The following is a 25,194-nucleotide window of genomic DNA, read 5'->3' as shown; positions in this document are numbered from 1 at the left end:
CTCAGATCTTCCTGTTTTGAGCCCAGAAAAGAATTTCCAGGAGTAGTTCAAAGCCTTCCTCAGCAGAAGGTTTTAACTAACCAGCTATAAAAAGAAATAGCCAACATAAAAATAATTCAGTTGCTTTGAGTTGGGCTATTTGCAGTACTGACCTTAAAACATTCAGTTACTAAAATGATTGCACACCAATTTACACAAAGTACTTTGTAAATACACTGTGAGTTTTTCCTTGACATCCAGTAGGAAATGGCTACTATGTGGTTGGCTTAGGCCAGGGAAGAATTACAATGGTGAGGGCAAATTCACTGGTAGCATCATGCACTTATCTAAAAGTGAGCCCAACTCAGTTTAGGGGTCAGAAATCAGTGATGATCTAATAAAATATTAAGTATACATTTATAGTTTATTTTGATATTTTAAATTTTTTTTTGTTGGTGGGAAGCATCTTGTAACACCTAGAACAAGTTAATGTTACCTTCTTCAGTGAATTTCAACAACAAAGTATTTCTCACTAGAGATAAATCAGGGCATTATACTAACTTCTCTGGATCTGAGCATCCATGAGCAGCACATATGATCCTTGTCATGCAGTTGGTATATTTTGTTTCTAGTTCTGTGATTGACTGTTTTGAAGGTAATAGATATTAGGGCATGTACTTCATAGGATGTCAAAATAGCGTGACATACAAAGCAATACCGGTCCAGCGAATCAAATGGTTCTTTCGTATGGTAGGTTTTATGTTATTGAGGTGAAGTGACTGTTCCTTGAGTCTCTGGCTCTTTGGAATAATGGGAATGTGGAGACCATAAAGGTGTCCAAAAGGCAAATCTCAGGGTAATTGTGGGGAGGGACGGGTGAGCAGCTCTGCCTAAAGCCTCTCACACTTGCAGATTTTTATAAAAGTAGGTCATTAAAAATGTTTGAGGAGAAAGTCTTTAGATGTTTGGCAAGTTTGAAAGCAGAAATTAATATAAAATGAAAGATATTAAGGTGATATAGAAGAAACCATTTCAAGCATACAAAAGCCACTAATACAAAAACATTGTGTTGTACCGTGAAAGACTCATGATAGCTGAAATTTAAAAGCAAAAATAAATACTGAGTTTAAGGAAGAACAAAAGATATTTTAAAAATATTATTTAAAGGATGGAAGGTAAGAAAAAAGAAACATTGAAACTAACATTTGTAATACAAAATTTAAATTAAAGAATAGCATACATCAACTGGCAACTTGTTAGAAATACAAGTTTGGGAACTACAGACCTACTAAATCAGAAACTCTGAAGATGTAACCATCTGAACTTGAACAAGCCTGTAGGATGCCATTCTGATGACAGCTAAAGCGTGAGAATCACTGAATTATCTAAGGATAAGCAGCATGCATATCTTGCTTACCAGTTGCACGGCATCCAGCATTGAGCCTAATGTATAGCAAAGGTTCAATAAATGGCTGTTAAATAAATGAAGAGTCAAATAAACCATAAAATTAGGGATCACTAAAAAGAAAAAGTAAAGCCTAGTTAAACAGATTTAAAGTATGGTAATACATAAGTATATGCTTAAATAAACCAAATACCAAAAGAAAATATATTTGCAGTTAAGAATTAAAGGCCCCTAGGGAAACTCTTGAGGCAAGTCTTAAGTCCCTGTAAATACCACACTGCTGAGGAAGCAGAAATTTGTTAACTGGAAGAAAGCCAAGATGTAAAAAGGCATAAATTGTCCTTTATTTTCTCACTTAGTTTGAGATCTGAAGCTCACACCATTTTGGTGGAGTCATTTTTCGTCTACTACAATAGAAAACAAAATGTGTAAGATTCTTGTTCTTTATTTTCTATCGTGGTACTACAAGCAGGGAGACTAACCGCTGGTATTATAACTAATTCTTAGGAATCTTTCTTTGATTCCCTAACAAATACTGGTGTATTTTGACATACCAAAGTTTTTCTATATGTTAAAAGAAGTTGTAAACATACAGAAACGTACAAAAAATAACGTAGTACATACCCATATGACACAAATCTTTATTTCCTCTTAACGTTTCACCATGTGTGCTAGTTGAAATATCTATTCCTACACTTTTTCCAAATCATCCTCTCATCTAAATTAACAAAGACATTGGAAAAATATTGCTAATAGTATTTAAAAAAATCTCTGCTCTATCTGTACTTATGCACCCCCTTTTCCTTATCTTAAGTACTTTCTTTTCTTTAACTGGTTTTGCTAGAGATTTGTCTTTTTCAAGTTTTCTAAAAGAACCAGCTTTTGGTTTTAATCATTCCAAAATAATTTGTTTTCTAAAGTGTTCTAAACATTTCCACTCATCTTTTTTATTTCCTTTCTTGTACTTTTCTGTATTGTTATGGGCTAACTTGTGTTTCCCCCATATTCATGTTTAAGTCCTAACTCACAGTACCTCAGAATGTGCTTGTATTTGGAGATAGGCTCTTTAAAGAGGTAATTAAGGTTAAATGAGGTCATCAGAGTAGGTCCTAGCCTAGTATGACTTGTGTCTTTATATGCAAAACTTGGGAACCAACTCACATAGGGAAAGACCAGGTGAAGACACCAGGAGAAAATGGCCATCTACAAGCCACGGATAGGATAGAGGCCTCAGAAGAAATCAACCCTCTCAAAGCCATGATCTTGGATTTCTAGCCTCCAGAATTGTGAAAAAACAAGTTTTTGTTGCTTAAGCCCCCCAGTTTGTGGTACTGTGTTATAGAAGCCCTAGCAAACTAATACGTATGTTTTTTAAACTTGTTAATTAGTGGTTATTATACAAAGTCACAGATGCTGGCAGAAGAAATGTAATTAATGTCAGGTACAGGTGTGGTGAACGGGTGACAGGATTAATTTTAGGCAGAGTGCTGTGTGTGGAACTACCCAGGCTGCCTGAGGGTCACTGAAAGACTGTTGGAGAAGCATTGTGATAGGAGAGCCAGGCAGAAAGCGGGGAGCCCAGGGCAGAGACGAATAGATGGATTGGGGAAAACAAGAGAGGAAGTTTGAAGGAGAAAGTAGGAGACAGAATGCACAACTTAATTTTTAAGGTAGGAAAATATGGCTTTAGAGTTTTGTTTGGGTATCCTCTGTTTTCTATGTGGGTGAAGAAGATGACTATGAATGAAATTTGGGATTTCTAAATGAATGTTCCAAGTACATGACTCAGGAAGGTCATGTCCTGAGAAGAAGAAATGAGAACTCAAATCACTGGAAAGATAGAGTCAGCAATAAATTTACATTCTTGTTCATACACTCTTCTTTGGTCATTTTGATCAGCCTGATTCAACAAGCTGATTCAACCCCGGAGAGCTTAGTAGAAATTGGTATAGATATCAAATTGAAATGCTGGACCAGAAAACCTGAGGGTCAGGCTATGAATATAGCAATCATTCCAAATGCAGACTGTCCTGTAAGTCTTCATCTGGGTGTGTGCTGGGGGTGAGGCTGGGAGCCATTTATCCTCCTTTTGTAGTAATTTTATGCTATGGCTCTTTAACTGCACAAGCCTATGGGCTGAGAGGATGTAAGAGATAGCCATTATTTGCAACTTGACTGCTTCAACCTAATCACACCCTACATCGAGAAAGGCAACAATTAGTGTCGGTATAGACATCCAAACTGTGTGAAGGTGTTTAATGTGCACACATGTGCTTAATTTAATGCTGTGTTGTAAGTTGATACTCACTGATTCTCACAGTATAGATGTTTTGAGCAGTTTTCTAATGCTAGCTAATCATGTTGTAACTATTTATAAACAGCTGCCTCATTACAGAAGTGCTGACATATACTTTACTGTATTGATGCTGATTAGTGAGTAGAAACTAGCTCACTACATTGCAGAGTATAGGAAGTTTGTCCTTCTTAGGGGTATTTTTACATTCCATGGGAATTTAACATTCCTTTAAAATGAGGAGTCAGCTACTAATATATCCTCGTCATCAGATTTTATAATCTTTCTTCCCAAGCCTTTAACATTTAAAAGAATAGACTTTGAACGTATTCTCAAGCATGATTCTCATATTGGAAAAAGGCTGTTAATTTCAAATCCAAATTTGCAAAGGCGTATGTCAGTTCTTCTGTTCTGTCTATAAACTAGTAACTGTCCTTTGTTATAATTCCATTAAAACCGTTGTGAGCTTCAGCTTATCAAAGTAAAATTGACTATATTTGACAAAGGTCACACTCATATTTCCTTTTTAAATAGATCTTTCTTTAGCAGGGTACTAAGGAGCAGTGTCACTCAGAAACATTTTGTGAAGGAAAATTGTCTGTGAGGTGTGACGTTAAGATTCTTAGAAATCCTCTTGTCCAACTGAGCAGGTGCCAGACCTTTATAACATTCATTGAAGCCTATTAGATACACTGTTAGATACACTTGCAAAGGATCTTATAATCATAATTCTGTGATCTACCCCCTGGAGCCGTACTTTTCTGTTATCATCCTGGGGTTCATGTTTGTTCTGAGTCCACTTCTTTCTTACCACTTATTTCTTACATATTTTGCTAGGAGACACTGTGGTGGAGAAGCTGCTTTATGTTTGAAACTGAAAGTCCTGACTCTTTTCTATTTCCTCCAAATATTGCTCAAAAAAATGAACAGTTCTTCCTCCAGTTTATCTCTGTCTTCTTGTATTTTTCATGGGCAGGCAGAAGACTACAACTGACACTTTCAACATCTGCCTGGAAATCTTCACATCCAGTTTGTGGAAATCGTTAGGTGCTCATTCTATTTTTCTAGCTATCTAAACAATAATTTCAGCACCTCTTCTATCAGCACAGAACTTGAGTGTCCTTTTCTCTAGCTGTAGGTAACCTTTTCGTTGCGTACTTTCTATCAATGTTTCTTTTTTCTTTTTACTTTTTATTTTGGAGTCTAGTTGATTAACAATGTTGTGTTACTTTCATGTGTACAGCAAAGTGATTCAGTTAAACATATACATGTATCTATTTTTCAAATTCTTTTACCATTTAGGTTGTTACATAATATTTTAAAAATTTTTATTGGAGTATAGTTGCTTTACAATATTGTGTTTCTACTGTACAGCAAAGTGAATCAGCTATACATATACATATATCCCCTCTTTTTGGATTTCCTTCTCATTTAGGTCACCACAGAGCACTGAGTAGAGTTCCCTGTGCTATACAGTAGGTTCTCATTAGTTATCTATTTTACACACAGTCTCAATAGTGTATATATGTCAACCCCAATCTGCCAATTCATCCCACCCCCTGACCCCTTTCCCCCTTGGTATCCATACATTTGTTCTCTACATCTGTGTCTCTATTTCTGCTTTGTAAATAAGATTGTCTATACCAATTTTTTCAGATGCCATATATATGCATTAATATACTATGCTATTTGTTTTTCTCTTTCTGACTTACTTCACTCTGTATGACAGTCTCTAGGTCCATCCATGTCTCTACAATCCTCAGTGCCTTTCTAACTTCCACACATTGTGTGATCCCACAGCCAATGTCATACATTTTAAATTTTTGTTATGACGGCATTCTACTTCCAGGTCATACATTGTGTTATGCATACCTACTGCCGTGAAACAAACCACTCCAAAGTCTTATGGTTCCATGGGTTGATTGGGTTCCACTGAATAATTTTCGTTTGGGATTTCCCATGCAGTTGAAGCCAGATGTTGGCTGAAGCTGGAGTCGTTTGAAGGTTTGACTGAACTAGATGTCCCAGATGACCTGTTGCACGCCTATTGGTTGATTCTGGTTATTGTTCTGGACTTCAGCTGAAACTATCAAACAGAGTAGCTATACTTGGTCTCTCTATGTGACTTGGGTTTTTCACATCATGGTGGCTAGTTTCTGTTAGGGATCATCCTAAAAACAAATCTTCCCAAAGACCCAGGTTGAAGCTGTGAGGTTTCTTATGGCACAGCCTCGGAGGTATCTTCTGACATATCCTATTAGTAAAACAATTCACAAATGACAGTCCAGGTTCAAAGAAAAGGGAATTAGACTCAACTTTGATAAGAGTGTGTCAAAGAATTTGTGGTCATTTTTAGTCTGCCATACTAATGAAATTCTAAGCTTTCAGAAATATGTATGATTATTTTAAAATCTCCTCTATATAAATCCTTACTTGTCTCTACACTCATATATAATCTTTTATTAGAATCATTAGAAGACCTAGTAATCAGTTCATCATAAACTTAAAAGAACAATTATAACTGGGAATGAAGAAGAACAAATAATATATTTAGAATATTTCCCTTCATATAAAATAAGTAAAAAGTAAGTTAAAAAATGCTTTAAAGGGCTTCCCTGGTGGCGCAGTAGTTGAGAGTCCGCCTGCCGATGCATGGGACACGGGTTCGTGCCCCGGTCTGGGAAGATCCCACATGTCGCGGAGCGGCTGGCCGTGAGCCATGGCCGCTGAGCCTGCGCGTCCGGAGCCTGTGCTCCGCAACGGGAGAGGTCACAACAGTGAGAGGCCCGCGTACCGAAAAAAAAAAAAAAAAAAAGCTTTAAGAACTGAATTAACTGTTAAATCAAATTATTTGACAAAATTATTTTGGATTTATGAAAGTAGTTTTTCTTCTGAGTATTGCCCAACTTAGCATGTTTATTTTACTTTCAAAACATGAATATCTTCTTCCATGTATGGAAGGCTGTCATGCTCTCTATGAATCCTATACTAAATCCTTATCACTGAATATCCCAATTATAGTACTTAATTTATTGTATAAAACAGATGGAAAAGTGACTTAAAATAGACTTCACTTCTGGCAGTATTAAAATTAAATACACTTAGTTGAATTTAAAAAAAATATTAGTTACAATATAGAAAAAATAGTTAAGCATGTTACAATTCATATGACAGTAAGGAATTTCCAGAATTCCTAATGAAGTAAACTATGGGAAGTAAGAGAGGACCAAAGCTGGGATTTTAGCCCTTAGGCATGAATGAAAAAAGAACAGGAATCTTCCTGCTTTGAGCTTGGTGTTCAGCAGAAGGGGGCAGGATGGAAAAAATAATAGAAAATAAAATGGCTTAGGATTTTCCAAAAGTTTTGATCAACAGTAACCTTGACATTCTGGAAATCCAGTGACACTTAAATAGGATACATAAGAATAATCTTTACCAAAATATATCATAGTTAAACTGTGGAACATCAAAAAAAAAAAAAAAGAGAGAGAGAAACCTTTTAAAAGCTTCCAGAGAAGAAAAACAGATCAATTATAAAAGAACAGTGATTGATAATCAATTTATATTTAACAACAGTATTAGGATACAGAGACCAAGGAAGAATTTCTTCAATGTGCTGAGATAATGTAACTGTCAACCTAGAATTCAATACTTAGAATGAATATTTCCAGCTGTGAAGGAGAAATAAAAATATCTCAGGAGAACAGAAACCCGGAGTTTACTACCAACAGACTCAGACTGAAAGAAATTTGGAAGAATATACCTATATAAAAATGATACAAAATTATATCACATGGAAGGCCTATGATGGAAGAAAGGGTGAAAAGAGATATTGATAAATATGAGTATGAACCAATGCTGGGAAAAATGACTATCTAATTGTGAAATAAAATGCTAGAATTAAACTACTGTACAAAATAGCCTGTGTATCAGGAAGAGATTATTTAAAGACCCTTTAATATTTTTGGAAATTATGTGACTATTGATAAATTTAGTACTTTCTTTTTTCCTTTATTTTTAACCATTTTTTAAAATTGAAGCATAGCTTATGGACTTCCCTGGTGGCGCAGTGGTTGAGAGTCCACCTGCCGATGCAGGGGACACGGGTTCGTGCCCCAGTCTGGGAAGATCCCACATGCCGTGGAGTGGCTGGACCCGTGAGCCATGGCCGCTGAGCCTACGTGTCCGGGGCCTGTGCTCCACAACGGGAGAGGCCACAACAGTGAGAGGCCCGCGTACCGCAAAAAAAAAAAAAAAAAAAAATTGAAGCATAGCTTAAAATGTGTTAGTTTCAGGTGTACAGCAAAGTGATTCAGTTATACATACATATATATCTTCTTTTTCAGATTCTTTTCCATTATTGGTTATTACAAAATACTGAATATAGTTCCCTGTGCTATGCAGTAGGTCCTTGTTGTTTATCTATTTTACATATAGTAGGGTGTATAGGTTAATCTCAAACTCCTAATTTCTCTCTCCCCCCGCCCCACCCGATATCCCTTTTGGTAACCATAAGTTTGTTTTCTGTCTGTAGGATACCTACTAGGCCTCTGCTGATACCACCTGGCTGGGAGGGGGAGGAAGAATGCCTGGCGATGTGGGTGGCTATGGGAGAGGGTGGCCTCATTACTGCTAAGCAGTGAGGAAAGACCTACTGGGCCTGCTCTGAAACCTCTTCAGTGGGGGAGGGGAGTGGCACTGGGTTCTGGGTAGGCTTGAAATTGTAGGTTGAACCTGTGGTTTCCATTGACAAAGGCAGGGAGGAGTGGAGGAAATAGGGGTGTTGCAAGGGAAGGAAACTCCACACCTGGCCTTCAAACCAGCAGGGACATAGCAGTTCGTTGTTCTAGCTTAGCAGAGGTAGAAGTTTAGGCTGTCTACTCAGTCTTTGCTGGTGGGGATGGAGGTGGGGCTTCAGTTTTTCTTGTTGGTATTTGGCTGGAGTAGAACAGTTTTTATCTAAAAGTTTTCAGTCCAGGCTGCCTATTCCCTGTTTCTTTAGTGAGATAAACCAAATTTTTCTTGGGGCTTTTTTCATCCGTGCCCATTGATATTTCCAAGGTGCTTCTGACATTATGGCTGCCATAGTGAAGATAAACTGAACTCATATGACCTCAGTTTATCCCTGTCACTTGTATGGTGTCCTTTGAAGCTCTGCTGTGGAGCAACAGTCCACTCTGATGCTTCTGGGTTGGCCTGGGCCTTTCTGTGTCCTTTTGTTCATCAGCTACTGATGAAGGAAAGAGACAGAGATTCTTTAGCATGCCATTGAAGACTGGTGCTAAGCATAAGGAAAATTCGTGCCAGTTGGTCTCAACCACATCTATGGCTTAGATTACCATTTTAATGCTGATCTTCTTATCATGATTAGCAGGAATAACATTCAGCTGATGTGCACCTGTAAGGATGAACAATGGGACAAATTACTGAAATGATCTGGTATTGCTAGATAGTCCCTGAGTGTTCCTCCTGACCCTGCTATTCAGCCCCACAACTGTGTTTACTGCCTTGCCCTATCTTAAGGACCCTCATGGACCTCTGGCAATTTATTTTCTAAGGGATTATTTTCTGGAACATTGGGGAGCTTCTGGGAATCTGCTCAAGTGCTATGGTGAAGATCTGTTCTGATTGGGTAGTGGCGTATATATATATATATATATATCTCAAATTTGCCTCTGCAACTTCAGCTTCATTTATTATCCAACTGCCTACCAGATATATCTGTTTGATTATCCAATATGTAATATGCACAGACACATTATCTTTCAACAAAATCAACTTCTCATTTGTATACATGGTACAAGGTATCAGTGGATGGCCCTGAGTTTTACTTGTTTGTCTAAGCTAGAACTTGCAGGGAATCCTTGTCCCTTTCATCTTCACTTCTGATTTCTAATCAGTGGTAAAATATCCCTTGTTCCTCCATTTTACGAGACCCCAAACTCACCATTTCTCTTTACCTTTACACTCTTTGCTTAGGTTACTATTACCTCTCACCTGGATCAGTGCAGCACAGTCTTGACAGGGATTGCTGCCTCCTGTAATCTTCCCACCCCTCTGTTACAGTCTATTTCATTATCCAAATAACAACTTATTTTCCAAATTGTAAATGATCTAAGCTATAACTGTTTTAGTGGTCTGGTCATCACTGCTTCCACCTTTGACCCCTTGCTGCTCAGCAGAGTGGTCTTGATCATTTTACACATAAATCAAAGCATGATGTACCTTCATTTAAAACTGTTCAATGGCTTTCCATTTGTATTAAATGACATGCTAACTCATTTCTTTTACTTATGATATTTTATATTATCTGATTCTGCCTCCATCTGCGGCCTCTTCTTTCTTTTTTTTTTTTTTTTGCAGTACGTGGGCCTCTCACTGTTGTGGCCTCTTCCGTTGCGGAGCACAGGCTCCGGACGCGCAGGCTCAGCAGCCATGGCTCACGGGCCCAGCCGCTCCGCGGCATGTGGGATTTTCCCGGACCAGGGCACAAACCCGTGTCCCCTGCATCGGCAGGCAGACTCTCAACCACTACGCCACCAGGGAAGCCCCGGACTCTTCTTATACCTTCTACTTCTTCATTTGCTCTGCTTTATGTATGCTGGAATTATTCCTCTTCTTCATATAAGCCATGCTCTTTCCAGACTCCATTCTTTTTCATTTTCTGTATCATATTTGCTGAGTTGCTCTTCTCCTAGTTCTTTGAATGTTTGGCTTGTTCTTTAATATTCACGCTCCAGGTTTTAGCTTAGTAGCACTGCCTAAGAGAGGTCTGTCCTAGCTCTCCTCTGTTAAACTAGTCATCTCCAGCTTTGCTGGAGCTCAGTGTTATGTTCATTTTCTTCATAGCATTTTTCACACTCAGAGTTTTTTGGCATATTTAGTTTTAACATGTACTTATTTTTAACAGGTTTGTTTGTTTTCTTCCCCAATAAAATGTAGACTCCCTGAGGGCAATGTCTATATCAATCTTGTTCATTCTGTATCCCCTGGTATTAGAATGGTGTCTGACACATAGTAATTATGATGATGGTGGTAATAATGGTACTGACGTTGGGTAATTATGTTTACTACTCACAAAAAGCTAAGCACTGTGCTAAATATGTTGTATGCATCATTCCATTTAACTTGCACAATAACTCCTAGAGTGAAATATAAGTATTAACCCTATGGCTTTAAGAATAAAATCCAGGGCTTCCCTGGTGGCGCAGTGGTTGAGAGTCTGCCTGCCGATGCAGGGGACACGGGTTCGTGCCCCAGTCCGGGAAGATCCCACATGCCGCGGAGCGGCTGGGCCCGTGAGCCATGGCCGCTGGGCCTGCGCATCTGGAGCCTGTGCTCCGCAATGGGAGAGGCCGCAACAGTGAGAGGCCCGCGTACTGCAAAAAAATAAAAAATAAAAAAAATAAAATCCATTAAGCTATGCCCACTTTAGCTCTAATGTGTTATCTAAAGATTACTGGAAGGAAAAAAAAAATACAGGAAAAATAAGCTTTAGAAAAACGCAACGTGGCCTCAGATTATCAGAAAGTAAAAGAAAGGGAATGTGATCCATATTCTGGGAAACCTCAATTTTAGTGTGTTCACTGCCTCAGTGAGCTCCCGGGGTCCTGGCTGATTTTTCGGTTAACTGGTATGGTAATCAGTCTCAGTGATTCATCTTGCTTTTTAAGAACAAAAACCTAAAATCAATTTTCAAAAACCTGTTCCATCTATCTTTGCCTTTTAGCTGATGAGAGGCAGGCATCTTTATCGTCTTAGTAAGATGGGCTATAGGGTTCATGGTGTGACGATGTAGTTTTAAAATTTCACAAAATAATCAGCCAAACATTTTTCTCCCATTTCTGGATGCAAGTAATTTGTGGTCTCCTATGCCAAGATTCTGCAGTTAAGCATAAACACAAAGCCTCTTATTAAAATCTCAGCCTTCTTATCTATCTTCACATAGTATATGTACTAAGTATTCCTTACCCATCTCAACACATGGCCTATGCAAGTGCTGGACCTTTATGTTGTGGGCTCAGAGTAAACAGTCATGTGGTTTCCAAAGTAGTTTTCTGGCTCTGGAACATGGAGGGTTTTCAGCTCTCCTCTACCATACCCATCTGATATTTGAGAAAAACAACACAAGGTGATTGATTACCTTGTTTATTACCACAAACTAGTAAGTCACAAAGCCAGAATTTGCTTCCAAATACTCTGTTGAGAGCCCAAGCTCTTAAACATGAATCTATATTTTAATTCTGTGATATTTAACCAAGATAACATGTGTTCTATTGTAATTGAATAAATAATTTTCCATTAGTTTTTTATTAAACTCAGTATTTGTCTCAAGAACGCTTTCATTTTATTTATTTTCAACACCTGTTGTTAACATTTAATGAAATGCTAAGAATTTTTAGGTTTGATAATGAAATGGCAAACCTCGCATATATTTAAATAATAACAAAGAACGATTTTGGCATGTTGCACACGGGGGCATGCACAGTTAGTGTGCCCTAACATGTTTTATTTTTCATTCAAAAAATAGCTCTGTTTTAGCCCCATATACTTCACTGAGAATTGAGTTTGGTCAGTTAATAGCTTGGGCATTGTAACTGATAAATCAGAATTGCAATTACTGGAGATAGATAAAACTAAGCAGAGAAAAGAATGTATAAAGTTGCCATGTCCTGAGAAATCAGTGGCAATTTTCCTTGGCAAAGTCGAGCTCCATCAGTACAAGGAAAAAGATTAGAGAAGTTTCTTTAATTAGAAGGTTCACGTGCACAAAGCAAGGAAAACAATTTTCTCTCAGCTTGATGACGTTTCGAAGGGTAAAGAACCAGGCTGTTAATTCAGCTCCTCTTAAAATGTTGCTCTGGAGTCAAGGCTGTCACCCGTTTGATGGGTCGCTCTTACAGCTCTTCACTGTGTGTGTCAGTCCTCTGCGAAGTGAGGAGACTTACGCATAAATCCTAATAGAGAGGGTGGATGGTAGATTGGTTCCTAAAGCGGCCAGTGGCTAGCAAATTACCAGCCCTGGATGAAAGATGAGGTCATGAAGATTTAAATGTGGCAAGAAAGAAGGTGCTGTCTGCTCAGGAAAGATACTTAGTGTGAACCCATCTGTGGTAATAGATTAATTACCTTCATTAGCAAAGATGTATGTCTTACACCAGCCATCAATAAATGGTTCAGGTCTACTCAGGAGTGATGGCTCTGTTGATTCAAAAGATAAGACTATTCCCTAACAAAAGTAAAAGTAAATATATTTCTAAAAATTTCCACAATCTGATTCACAGTTCCATAATAAAGAATAATTATATATCAAGTTTGAAAAATGAGGGTGAGAAAAGAGTTGCTCTGGTAAACTAAATTACATCTTAATGAATAGTTTTTATAAAGCTCTACAACAGTTGGAGAGATATTTCTGGCTGGAGGAAGCTTTCTTTACTGGGCTTGCCTTTGCTTGGCCTTTAAGATAATCTATTTTATTTTATTTTATTCTTTTAAATTAAAAAAAAAATTTTTATGTGGACCATTTTAAAAGTCTTTATTGAATTTGTTACACTACTGCTTCTGGTTTATGTTTTGGTTTCTTGGGCACGAGGCATGTGGGATCTTAGCTCCCCGACCAGAGACCAAACCTGCACCCCCTGCATTGGAAGGCAGTCTTAACCAGTGGACTGCCAGGGAAGTCCCCATGATAATCCAACTATTTTAAAAAAATTATTTAATTCAGTTATGTCCTATCTTAGCTTGTAGATTTTTACCCTCCTTACTTCAAAGAGATGATTCCTGCACTTCATTCTTCCATTAGTGTATCATTATTATGTATGATGGACAGTAGTGAAAAATACCTCAGTCAGAAAAACTTCAAATTTTTTCTTTTTTTAAACAATGCCAGAGTAAATGGTAGTAGACTAAGAAATTAATCAGGGAACAGTATCAACATAGGAGCTGTCTCTTCAGTAGACTGAATGTTAACTATAAGAGAATAAGAAAATAGAGGTGTGAAGTATCATCTTAAATCATAGCATACAGGAGGCTCTGTAATTCATTCATTTATCCATTCACTCAGAAGTATTTATTTAGCACTTACTATATCACAGGCAAGGCACAGGTTTTGGAGAAAAATCAGTTAACAAAAGAGACAAAACATTCCTGCTTTAGTAGAATTCACATTCTAGCTGAAGAAGAAAATTTAAAAAGTAAGTTATAAAAAATATTAGAAAGCGGTAAGTGTTATAGAAAGAAAATTGAAGAGTGTTAAGGAGACTGAGAATGTGGAGGTGGGGGACAGCAGTTTAAATGGCCTGGCCCTTGGGAGTCTCCCTAAAAAGGCAAGGCTTCAATAAAGACTTGGTGGAGGTGAGGAAGTATGTCACATGAGTAAGTGAGAGAAGACCATTCTAAACAGAAAGAATAGCCAATGTGAAGACCAGGAAGTGGGAGTACACTAGTCATGGCTAATGAACTTAGGAGGTCACTCTAAGTAGAGCAGAGTTAACTAGGGGGTCCTGTAGACAGAGACGTGATCTGGACCTTGTACTTCTCTGTTACTTATATTTGTGCTATCTTACTTATAAACAGGTTCACACATAAATACGTAGACACACGTAACGCACACCTTGCTGGCTTTTAACTAACTTACAGTTAAAAAAAATCCTAATTATCATATAAAATGACATAAAAGCAGACCTTATTTGTTCTGTCTTTGTTTAAAAAAGCGTACCTATGACTCTGTTTCTGTTTTGTTATGTTTGTTCATTTGTTTTGTTTTTTAGATTCTATGTATAAGTGAAGTCGTATGGTATCTGTCCTCTGATATTTCACTTAGCATATTACCCTCTAGGCCCATCCATGTTGTTGCAAATGGCAAGATTTCATTCTTGTTCATAGCTGAGTAATATTCCATTGTGTAATACCACATTTTCTTTATCTATTCATCTATCAATTGACACTTACGTTGCTTCCCTGTCTTGGTTACTGTGTATAACACTGCAGTAAACATAGGAGTCCATATATCTTTTCAAATTAATATTTTTGTTCTCTTTGAAGAAATACCCAGGAGTGAAACTGCTGGATTATATGGTAGTTCTATTTTTAATTTTTTGAGGAACCTCCATACTGTTTTCATAATGGCTACACCAATTTACATTCCCACCAACAGTGCAAGAGGGTTCCCTTTTCTCCACATCCTCACCAACATTTGTTATGGCCATTTTTTTGATGGCCATAGTCTTTTTGATGATGGCCATTCTTACAGGTGTGAAGTGATATCTCATTTTGGTTTTGATTTGCATTTCCCTGATGATTAGTGATATTAAGCATCTTTTCATGTGTCTGTTGGCCATCTGTATGTCTTCTTTGGAAAAGTGTCTATTCAGGTGCCCTGCCCATTTTTTAATTGGGTTGTTTTTCTTTTTGATGTTGAGTTATATGAGTTCTGTATATTTTGGATATTAACCCTTTACAGATACAGAGAACAAACAGGTGGTTGCCAGAGGGGAGAGGGGTGTGGGGATGAGTGAAACAGGTAAGAGAGATTGACAGGTACAAACTTCCAGTTACAAAATAAAAGTCACGTGGATGAAATGTATAGAGTGGTGGATATAGTCAGTAAAAATGTAATATCTTTGTATGGTTACACTCGGTAACTGGATCTATCATGGTGTCACTTTGTAGTGTATATCAAAATCACTATGTTGTGCACCAGGAATTTAACACGGTGTTGCGTTTCGAAGATCAGTTTTGTGGTTACCAGAGACAGGGAGTGGGGTGAGGTACAAACTCCCAGTTATAAAATAAATAAGTACTAGAGATGTAATGTACAACATGCTTAATATAATTAACACTATTGTATATTATATACATATAAAAATTGTTGAGGGTAAATCCTAAGAATTCTTACCACAAGGAAAACTTTTTTTTCTTTTTCTTTTATTTTGTATCTATACAAGATAATGGATGTTCACTAAACTTATGGTAATCGTTTCATGATGTATGTGAGTCAGATCATTTTGCTGTATACCTTAAACTTACACCGTGTTGTACGTCAATTATATCTCAATAAATAAAATCAGAATAAGAAGTAAATTTTAATTTAAAAAAAATTGAAAAGAGAATAATTTGGAGTGAATGACTCAGTGAATTCAAAAGACCTATATTTATTATATTGGTTTTCCTTTAAACTAGTATTTTTTTAATTTTTATTGGAGTATAGTTGCTTTACAATGTTGTGTTAGTTTCTACTGTACAGCAAAATGAATCAGCTATACATATACATATATCCCTTCTTTTTTAGATTTCCTTCCTATTTAGGTCACCACAGTGCATTAAGTAGAGTTCCCTGTCCTATACAGTATGTTCTCACTAGTTATCTATTTTATAGATAGTATCAGTAGTTGATATGTGTCAATCCCAATCTCCCAATTCCCCCCCCACTTTCCTCCTTGGTATCCATACATTTGTTCTCTATGTCTGTCTATTTCTGCTTTGCAAATAAGATCATCTATACCATAAACTAGTATTTTAATTATTTTTCAAAAGCTACTGCTTTAATCATTTGATTTAAAAATTTTTTAGAATTTCATTTCACCATTTCTTCCTTGTTGTTTTGAAAATCACAAATACGTTTCTCTGTCAGAACTGTCCCCCCCAAAATCCTTTCTATTCTGAAGCATTACATGTTCCTATCCCACTCCCTGTCTCAGAGGGCCTATCTGTCTGTCTGTATTTTGTGTTAAGGCAACGAAGTTCCTTTTACCTACAGATGTTTTCTGGAAATGGTAAGACATTAAATAATCATTAATATAATAGCTTGAATTGATCAGATAGCAACACTTAACATTTTAAAGCATTTTATAGCACTTTAAAGCATTTTCACATAATTAACATATTTTAGTCCTTTGGGGTATTGTTACACCTATTTTGCACATCAAGAAAGTAAAGCTTGTAGAAATTAGTGATGTGAGCTTAATCATATTAGCTGGAAAACAGGGAAGTCCAACCTATATTTCAGATATTCTGACTCTAAGTGCAGTTCTTCGTTTTACAAGGTATGGTGGGGGGGGAAATAATTCACAAGGATTCCCTCCTTGCCCAAACTTCAGTCAGGCTCCTCGGAGCTCTCTTCTCAACCACACTTTGTCCTTGGCCTGGTAAGTCCAGTTTAGCAAGAATCCTCCTAAGCCACTTTAACAAGAACCTCCCCACTTTTGATACCTAATCAAACTCCTCTGAGTAATTTTCCATCCATTGACTGGCTTACTCTGCCTGCTGGCTGTAAATCACCAGTTGTCCCTGCTGTATTCAGAGCTGTGTTTGATCTCTCTCTGCTATTGCAAAATCTTGAATGAAGTCTTCTTGGTCTGTTTAACTCTATCTGGTGCAATTTTTCTTGACACAACCCAGGAAAAATGTTGCTACACATAGAACACAGGCCATAGTAAGCTGTTTTTGGCATTTGTCTAGAAGTATTGAGACATGAGATAATTGTTGGTCAGTATGATAGGGACCAGAAGCGAGAGATACATGCTTACAGGTCCTAGAAACAAACTTTGTATGTATGACAATATTCTGAGGAGCCTGCATTAGCCTCAGGAAAGAGCCTTATTTTATTAACAGATACTCATAATAGTTTTTGTTTTATCAAATATTGTTTTTTTTATCAGAACTTGTCTTAGAAATCATACTATTTAAAAGTTATTTTAATGTAAAATTTTAGCTTTTGGAAAGAAGTTTATCCTGGTGTCAAAACTGATTTCCCCATTTCTGAGTAACACTGATTCAACAAAATGGTGAATTGAAATTGACATAACACGTAATAGGAGATTAAGTAAATCAAAATTCTTTTACACAAGAATAAATCAGTGGCCATGCATCTGTGTATCCTGGTGGAAAGATTTTTTAAAAAGATAAGACTTTTTTGGAATTCTCCTTCCATGTAACTTAACTTCAGTGTGACCAGTTTTCTTACCTGAAACGTGGAGATAATATCATAGACCACATCTTGATATGATTAAGACTATAATATTGTGATTTATAATAAACATTTATTTGGTATTTGTCCCATTCCTGGCACACTGCTCCTAAAACCCTTGTAATTTCCTAGGTGATAAGAGTACTGGGAGCATCTTTTATTAAACTATTTCATCTTTTGTCCTCAGTTCCTAAAATAGCTCCAGAGTGATAAGGTGAAAGGAATGTCTTTGTATTCATAACAAGCTCTTTCAACCACAACCAAGCCTATGTTAATGAGGTGATTTTTTGGAAAGCCCCTAGTTAACCACAGGATGAGGGCTGGTTGCCAGGAGAACCGTCCTGTGATTAGAGGATTGGAACTTTTAGTCCTACCCCCTTACCTCCAGGAAGGAGAGAAGGGCTGGAGGCTAAATTAATCACCAGTGGGCACTGATTTAATCAATCGTGCTGTGTAATGAAACCTCCCTAAAAATCCCTGGGTTGATGCTTCTGGGTTGATGAACACCTAGAAGTGCTGGGAAGGTGGCACATCTGGAGAGGACATGGAAGGTCCATGCCCCTTCCCACATAGCTTGCCCTATATGTTTCTTCTATATAGCTGTTCGTGTGTTGTATCCTTCTATGATAAACTGGTAGTCTAGTAAGTAAACTGTTTTCCTGAGCTCTGTAAGCTGCTCTAGAAAATTATCAAACCCATGGAGGGGGTCATGGGAGTCTAGTTTGTGGTCAGTAAATCAGCAGTACAGGTGACAAGTTGGGTTTGTAGTTGGCAACTGAAGTGGAGGAAGGGGGCGCTCTTACGGAACTGAGCCCTTAATCTGTGGGTCTGTGCTAACTCCAGGTAGACTGTGTCAGAATTAAATTGAATCGTAGGACACCCAGTGGTGTTGGAGATTTGGTTAGTATAGACAAACTTCATACATTTGGTGATCAGAAGTGAAATGTTGAGAGCAGAGTGGAGAGGAGACACAGTAGTTTTTCTTTTTCATGATTAAATTAGGTAGCATTTAAACGGCCTAGTATAATTTTTGGTCCACGGTAGGAATTCAATAAAAAGAGAGGCACCCTTTTGTTCCCTTTTCCTATTAATAGCCAATTCCAGCATCTTTTCTTCAAAATATAACTGATTAAATTAGCCAGAATGAAACCCATAGTCATAACAATATGTTACATTATGAAGGCCAATATTTCAGAAAAGAGGGAAATAATTTAATATCAAGGCTGTAATTCACCAAAGTGATTGAATGTACCATCAATTAGCAGTCAATTTCATTAAAATTTCTCCCAACTGTATTTTTTATTTCAGTTAAGAATATACAATTTAGTATATAATTAGTTAGAGAACACATTTGGGACTTTTCCTTATGAGAGTAAAGACTTTTACAAAAATGTCCTCTAAACTTAAATTATTATGGAAACATTTTGAACTTGAATCTCTCAAGAAATTTAAAAAATACAAACTTTTTCAGAAGTTTAAATACTCTATTTTTTTCCAAGAAAATGGTAACTCTTTTTTTCTTGATCCTTTGTAGTGCTAAAGGGCATTTTTTTAAAAAACTGCTTCAAGTAAAAGATTCTTTGGAAACACAATTAACTCTTTCAGGTGATTAGAGTGGTTTTCATCAGTTATTGATCATATTTGTTGTATTTCCTAAACAATACTTTAGTGAGGTGCAGAAATTGATGTATCTTCCAAAAGTCTTTCATAAACTCCTAGGGAATAGAAAACAACCATGAACTGATAGGGTTTAGTTCATTCTTCCATATTAAAAGTAAAGTCATATTAATGACATTGTTGAACATTTACAAGTCACTAATTGTGAGTACAGAGTAGGTGATTTATAGCCTTTTGGCCATGAAATTATGAATTTTACTGAGTTGTGACCATATTTATAGCTGTGGAATCATGGAGCCCTATTGTTAGAGTATTGTATAGAAGTTAAAAGTCAAAAATCTGGAATTCACTCATAGGAATTTTAGAAAATAAACTGAGACAAAGTATCCCACTATGATGTAGGCAATAATTATTAAAATCTGTAAGGAAGTGAATGAGCTGAACCATACAGCTCTCTGGGAATGTAGCATTCCCAGCAGAGGGAAGAGCAAATGTGAAGTCCTTGAAGCATGAGCTCGCTTGGGTTGTGATTAAGAAGCAGTGAGGACCAGTGTGGCAGCACAGATTGGTTAAGGAGGGACGTATTAGAAATTGAGAGGGACACCTGTGCTTGTTCTTTTCTTTCCATCCTCCTTCACAGGCAGGTTTTGACTTCTCAGACTGCAAATAGTTAAAGTTAAGTCTTGCCTTTTAATCTTTATCACAGTACCCTGATTGTTGCTTATTTATTATCACCACTTGTTTTTTGGTCTGTCTCTTTAACTAGAATACAGATGCCATGAAGTCAGGCATTTGATATGATGTGTTATTTGCCACACTGGTGTTATCTCAGGTACTTAGCACAGTTCCAGGTACCTAGTAGGCACTCAAATATCTGTTGAATGAATGAATGAATGCTCCATGAGATGGGAGCTGAGATATGTTGACTTGCTAAAAATTTATCAAACTATGATTTAGGACTTGTAAACTTTTCTCTTTTTTTGCGGTACGTGGGTCTCTCACTGTTGTGGCCTCTCCCGTTGCGGAGCACAGGCTCCGGACGCGCAGGCTCAGCGGCCATGGCTCACGGGACTAAAGGCTTCGCGGCATGTGGGATCCTCCCGGACCGGGGCACCAACCCGTGTCCCCTGCATCGGCAGGCGGACTCTCAACCACTGCGCCACCAGGGAAGCCCAGGACTTGTAAATTTTTCTGTATGTACATTGTATTTCAAGAAAAATTAATCCATCCAAAAGCGGCATAATAGAAAGTATACAATTAAAATTTAACATGATTTTAATAAACACTGAGAGGTGGTGATTAAAAAAAATGGAACAAAACCAAAACAAATGGCCACTGGATCAGACCAGTATGCAGCTTTCTGAAACTGTTTGGGTAGCCATGTACCCACCTTCTCTGTGATGATTGTAAAGCACCCAGCAACTTCCCACTTTCCCTGGACTCTCTCTTTTGCCTCTAAAAAGTGAAAATTCTACTGCTTCTGTGTCCCAGGGCAACAGTGGACAAAGAGTCCTGCTTCCTATCAACCTAGGCTGAAAAACTATCCCTTGGAAAGCTTTTCCCCAAAAAAGCAGAGATATAATTTTGATTGGGATATCTAGCACTTTATAGTTCAGTTACGTTTTCAGTTAAATCATCTTTTGTTAGTATTTGGGGAATGGATGCCATTTAATTTACTGGAAACAGTAAAATCAGAAGGCATAATTTTACATTACTGGGTCTTCCTAAGTACAACTATGGTATATAATAAATGTTCAAAATAGCTAACTTAAAAATAAGGTATTTTTATTACTTTGTTAAATATCATATATTAGTGAGAATGAAAAATGTGCTTTCTGATACCATCTGAAGTTATATGTACATTCCAGATGCTAGTTTATGCTCTCTTGCTTATGTTCAACCCACACACAGCAGGCTTTGTTAAAATACAAGGGTGCAATGTAACAAAGGACTCATTTCCTTCAAAATGAATAAAACAATATTTAGGTGGCTTGGTCAAGGAATTCCAAGAGATGAACTAAAATTTGATTTAAGAATACACAGGTTACATAAAACTTTTTCATCTTGTACAACGGCAGTTACTTGATAAATACACTTTGTGTTCTAATCAATAATAATAATTTAAAATTTTATTTAAAATTAAATATGAAACAAAATCCCTCTCCAAGTTGGCTATGAAGTGGCTTAAAAACATTTTCAGTAGAGGTTTGTTAGTCTGGAAAACATTGTGACTCTTGGGAAATACATAAAACATTCTCTCCCCTTCACTACACTCTTCAGCAGCTTAGTATGATAGCCAGAGGTATACAAATGCATTGCCATCTTTCTTTCTTTATGATTCCATTAATTAAAAAAAAAAAGAAAAGCTAATTATCTGAGAGGGAGTGTGTTCATTTTTCATACCTCAGCCCTTCTTATTGACTGATTACTTAAACCCAGTTATTGCTGTATATACTTCATATACTACATAAGGAGACACAGAACTTGAATTAACATGTTTAATTCCTTGTTTGTTGTGAGAGAGAATACCTTGTGTTCCAATGGCTGAGTTTTTATCTTGAAGAGCTTAAGTGCCTATTACCATTTGTTGATTAATTTGTAAGACTGACATATTTTGAACAGATCTTCTCAATCATTAAAGGCTTGACTTATTTTCTGGTAAATGGACCAGGCTTCTCAGTCACAACCTGAACCTAGAATGATAGAGTGTTCTTCTTAGCCAACTGCCACACTACACGTGATATGACTACAGGACATAAGCAAACTATATAACTTTATTTTATAATTAAAGTATAGTTGATTTACAATGTTATGTTAGTTTCTGGTGTAGAGCAAAGTGATTCAGTTATATAAATATATACATATGCTTTTTCATATTCTTTTCCATTATGGTTTATTACAGGATATTGAATATAGTTCCCTGAGCTATACAGTAGGACCTTGTTGTCTATTTTATATATAGTAGTTTGTATCTACCAATTCCAAACTCCCAACTTATTCCTACCCCACCCCCTTTTGCCTTTGGAAACCATAAGTTTTCTATGTCTGTGAGTCTATTTCTCTTCTGTAAATAAGTTCATTTGTGTCATATTTTAGATTCCACATATAAGTGATATCATATGTATTTGTCTTTCTCTTTCTGACTTACTTCACTTAGTATGATAATCTCTAGGTCCATCCATGCTGCTGCAAGTGGCATTATTTCATTCTTTTTTATGGCTGAATAATAGTCCATTGTATAGATACACCACCTCTTCTTTATCCACTCATCTGTTCATGGACATTTAGGTTGTTTCCATGTCTTGGATATTGTAAATAGTGCTGCTATGAACATTGGGGTGCATGTATCTTTTCGAATTAGAGTTTTCTCCAGATACATACCCCGGAATGGGATTGCTAGATTAAATGGCAACTCTATTTTTAGTTTTTTAAGGAACAGCCATACTGTTTTCCATAGTGGGTGCACCAATTTACATTCCCACTAACAGTGTGGGAGGGTTCCCTTTTCTCCACACCCACACAGCATTTGTTATTTGTAAACTTTTTAATGATATCCATTCTGACCAGTGTGAGGTGGTACCTCATTGTAGTTTTGATTTGCATTTCTCTAGCGATGTTGAACATCTTTTCATGTGCCTATTGACCATTAGCAAGTTACAGTAACTTTAGATATAATTCTGAGGTTTCACAAATGAACCTTCCTAACAAAGTCACGTTTTGCGTCTAAATGTATTAGTGGGGATATTTTATTTATCATGACATCTACTTTAGTAATGTGGTATGACAATCATTTAACGGTTTTTCTAAAGTATTCTGATTCTAAAATGAGCAATTAAGATAAATATAAAGGTGTGTGCCCACTTACTGCATATATTCATTCATTTACTTATTTTTTCATTTATTCATTTAACTAATGTTTATTTACTGTTGATTTCTGTTTAAGGTTAGGGGTCTGGAATTGGAAATGCAGCCATAAAAAAGACATGGCTCCAGCCATCCAGGAGGTTATTATTTAACTGGAAAGAAATATCCATGCAAAGTGCAGGTCATAGGGCTATGAAAGCAGCCCATAAAAGGCTGAATTTTATTTAATTCACAGGAAAACATTAATGTTCGAGATTTATTACTTCAATTAAAACTCAACCTAATGTAACTCTAATATAGCTCTTGTTATTTTATTATAAAAATATTATCTTCTGAATTCCTTTTACTGCAAGTCTGGTAGTAATCCCAAAAGAAACCATGTTTTATTTAAAACACATTTGAAAATTTTTAAGGAGATCGAATGTGTGAATAATCTTTATACTATTAAAGTGCTGTGCTCTTTTGACTGCAATAGTAAGAAAATTCTTTCATTTGGCTTTTCTCAAGCCTTTACAGAATGATTTGTATCTGAAAAAGTATAACACAGAGGGAGAGGATAGAAGGAGAAAAGGTCATTTCTTGACTTTCACACCAGCTGTTATTGTGGTTGTTTTGTTTTTGCAACTAACAAAGAGAAAAATGCTGCAGTAAACATACATCCATGTTAATGAAGTGGGGCAGAATTAGAGTTTTACTGATCTTCTATCTACATATTTTTATGTAGGAAGGAGGTTTTATAATATTTCTATTGATAGTATTTAATTTTCTGTTTTTTATATAAAACCAAATCTTACAATGTTTAATTCATTAATCTATTCAAATTAGATATATGTACAGTATGAATAGAGAACCAAATATTCAGTGTTATAAAGCAACATTGTTTTACTGACTTCAGTTTCATAGAGAAAATGTTTCCAATGGTTTTAATCTGTAAAATCTCTCTTTCAAGAGAGATTTTATATGGAAACTGTATGTAAAACCGAAAAATTAGGAGACTCCTAAACTTATATCCCGTTTGTACAAATCCCCTCAACCTCGAAAATGTCGTCTCTGCAGAAGTACTAAACTCCACAACTTATAAGAAAAAAATCAAAACGTTATTTTTGTCAAAGCATTCATTACCTCTGATGGCTGTAATAAGAGGCTGAAAGAAACAGGATAGTGGAACCAAGAAACATGATAAGATGGGCAGCACAATAAGTCTTTGGCCAATTGAGAAAGGAAAATCAATGGGTGCATCCCTGGCAGAGGGCAGAAGTTACATGACTAAACATCCATTAAAAGGGACTTGTCTTGTACCCCATGCTCTATTCAAAGGACATCACTCTATCAATAGTTTCATTGCTTAGATGCCTTAGGAACTAAGTGCCCAGTTTTCCACAGAAACCCCATCCAGAGTCCTGGCATCTCAGGAATCCTATGTGGGAAGGAGTCCCAGCACTGTATTTTTGTTTGGTTTTTGTTTGTTTATTGTTTGGCTGCATTGGGTCTTCATTGCTGTGCGTGGACTTTCTCTAGTTGCGGTGAGCGGGGGCTACTCTTCGTTGCAGTGCACGGGCTTCTCATTGTGGTGGCTTCTCTTGTTGCGGAGCATGGGCTCTAGGTACACGTGCTTCAGTAGTTGAGGGGCATGGGCTCAGTAGTTGCTGCATGTGGGTTCAGTAGTTGTAGCTTGCAGGCTGTAGAGTGCAGGCTCGGTAGTTGTGGCGCATGGGCTTAGTTGCTCCGCAGCATGTGAGATCTTCCTGGATCAGGGATCGAACCCATGTCCCCTGCATTAGCAGGCGGATTCTTAACCACTGTGCCACCAGGGAAGTCCCAAGAATCCCAGCTTTATCCCACTCCTGGAATACTATAAACTTTCCTACTCCTCATATGAATGAACCGAGCCATCAAAGCCACCACCCTCATCAGCTAGAAGCATCATTCTCCATCATCTCTCTCTTTTTTCAAAGTCTCAGTCCTTCTAAATCAAAGACTTATAAATTGCATGATTTCAGGCAGCCCAATCCTTAATAGGAGCATGGCTTTTTCAGACAGAAAGAATGTCACCTCTTTCTCCTCTTTACC

The sequence above is a fragment of the Aethalodelphis obliquidens genome, unplaced genomic scaffold, assembly GCF_003676395.1.
Source record: "Aethalodelphis obliquidens isolate GAN/ISIS:26980383/991018 unplaced genomic scaffold, ASM367639v1 scaffold4, whole genome shotgun sequence".
Taxonomy (NCBI): Eukaryota; Metazoa; Chordata; class Mammalia; order Artiodactyla; family Delphinidae; genus Aethalodelphis; species Aethalodelphis obliquidens.
This window is presented reverse-complemented; position numbering follows the sequence as displayed.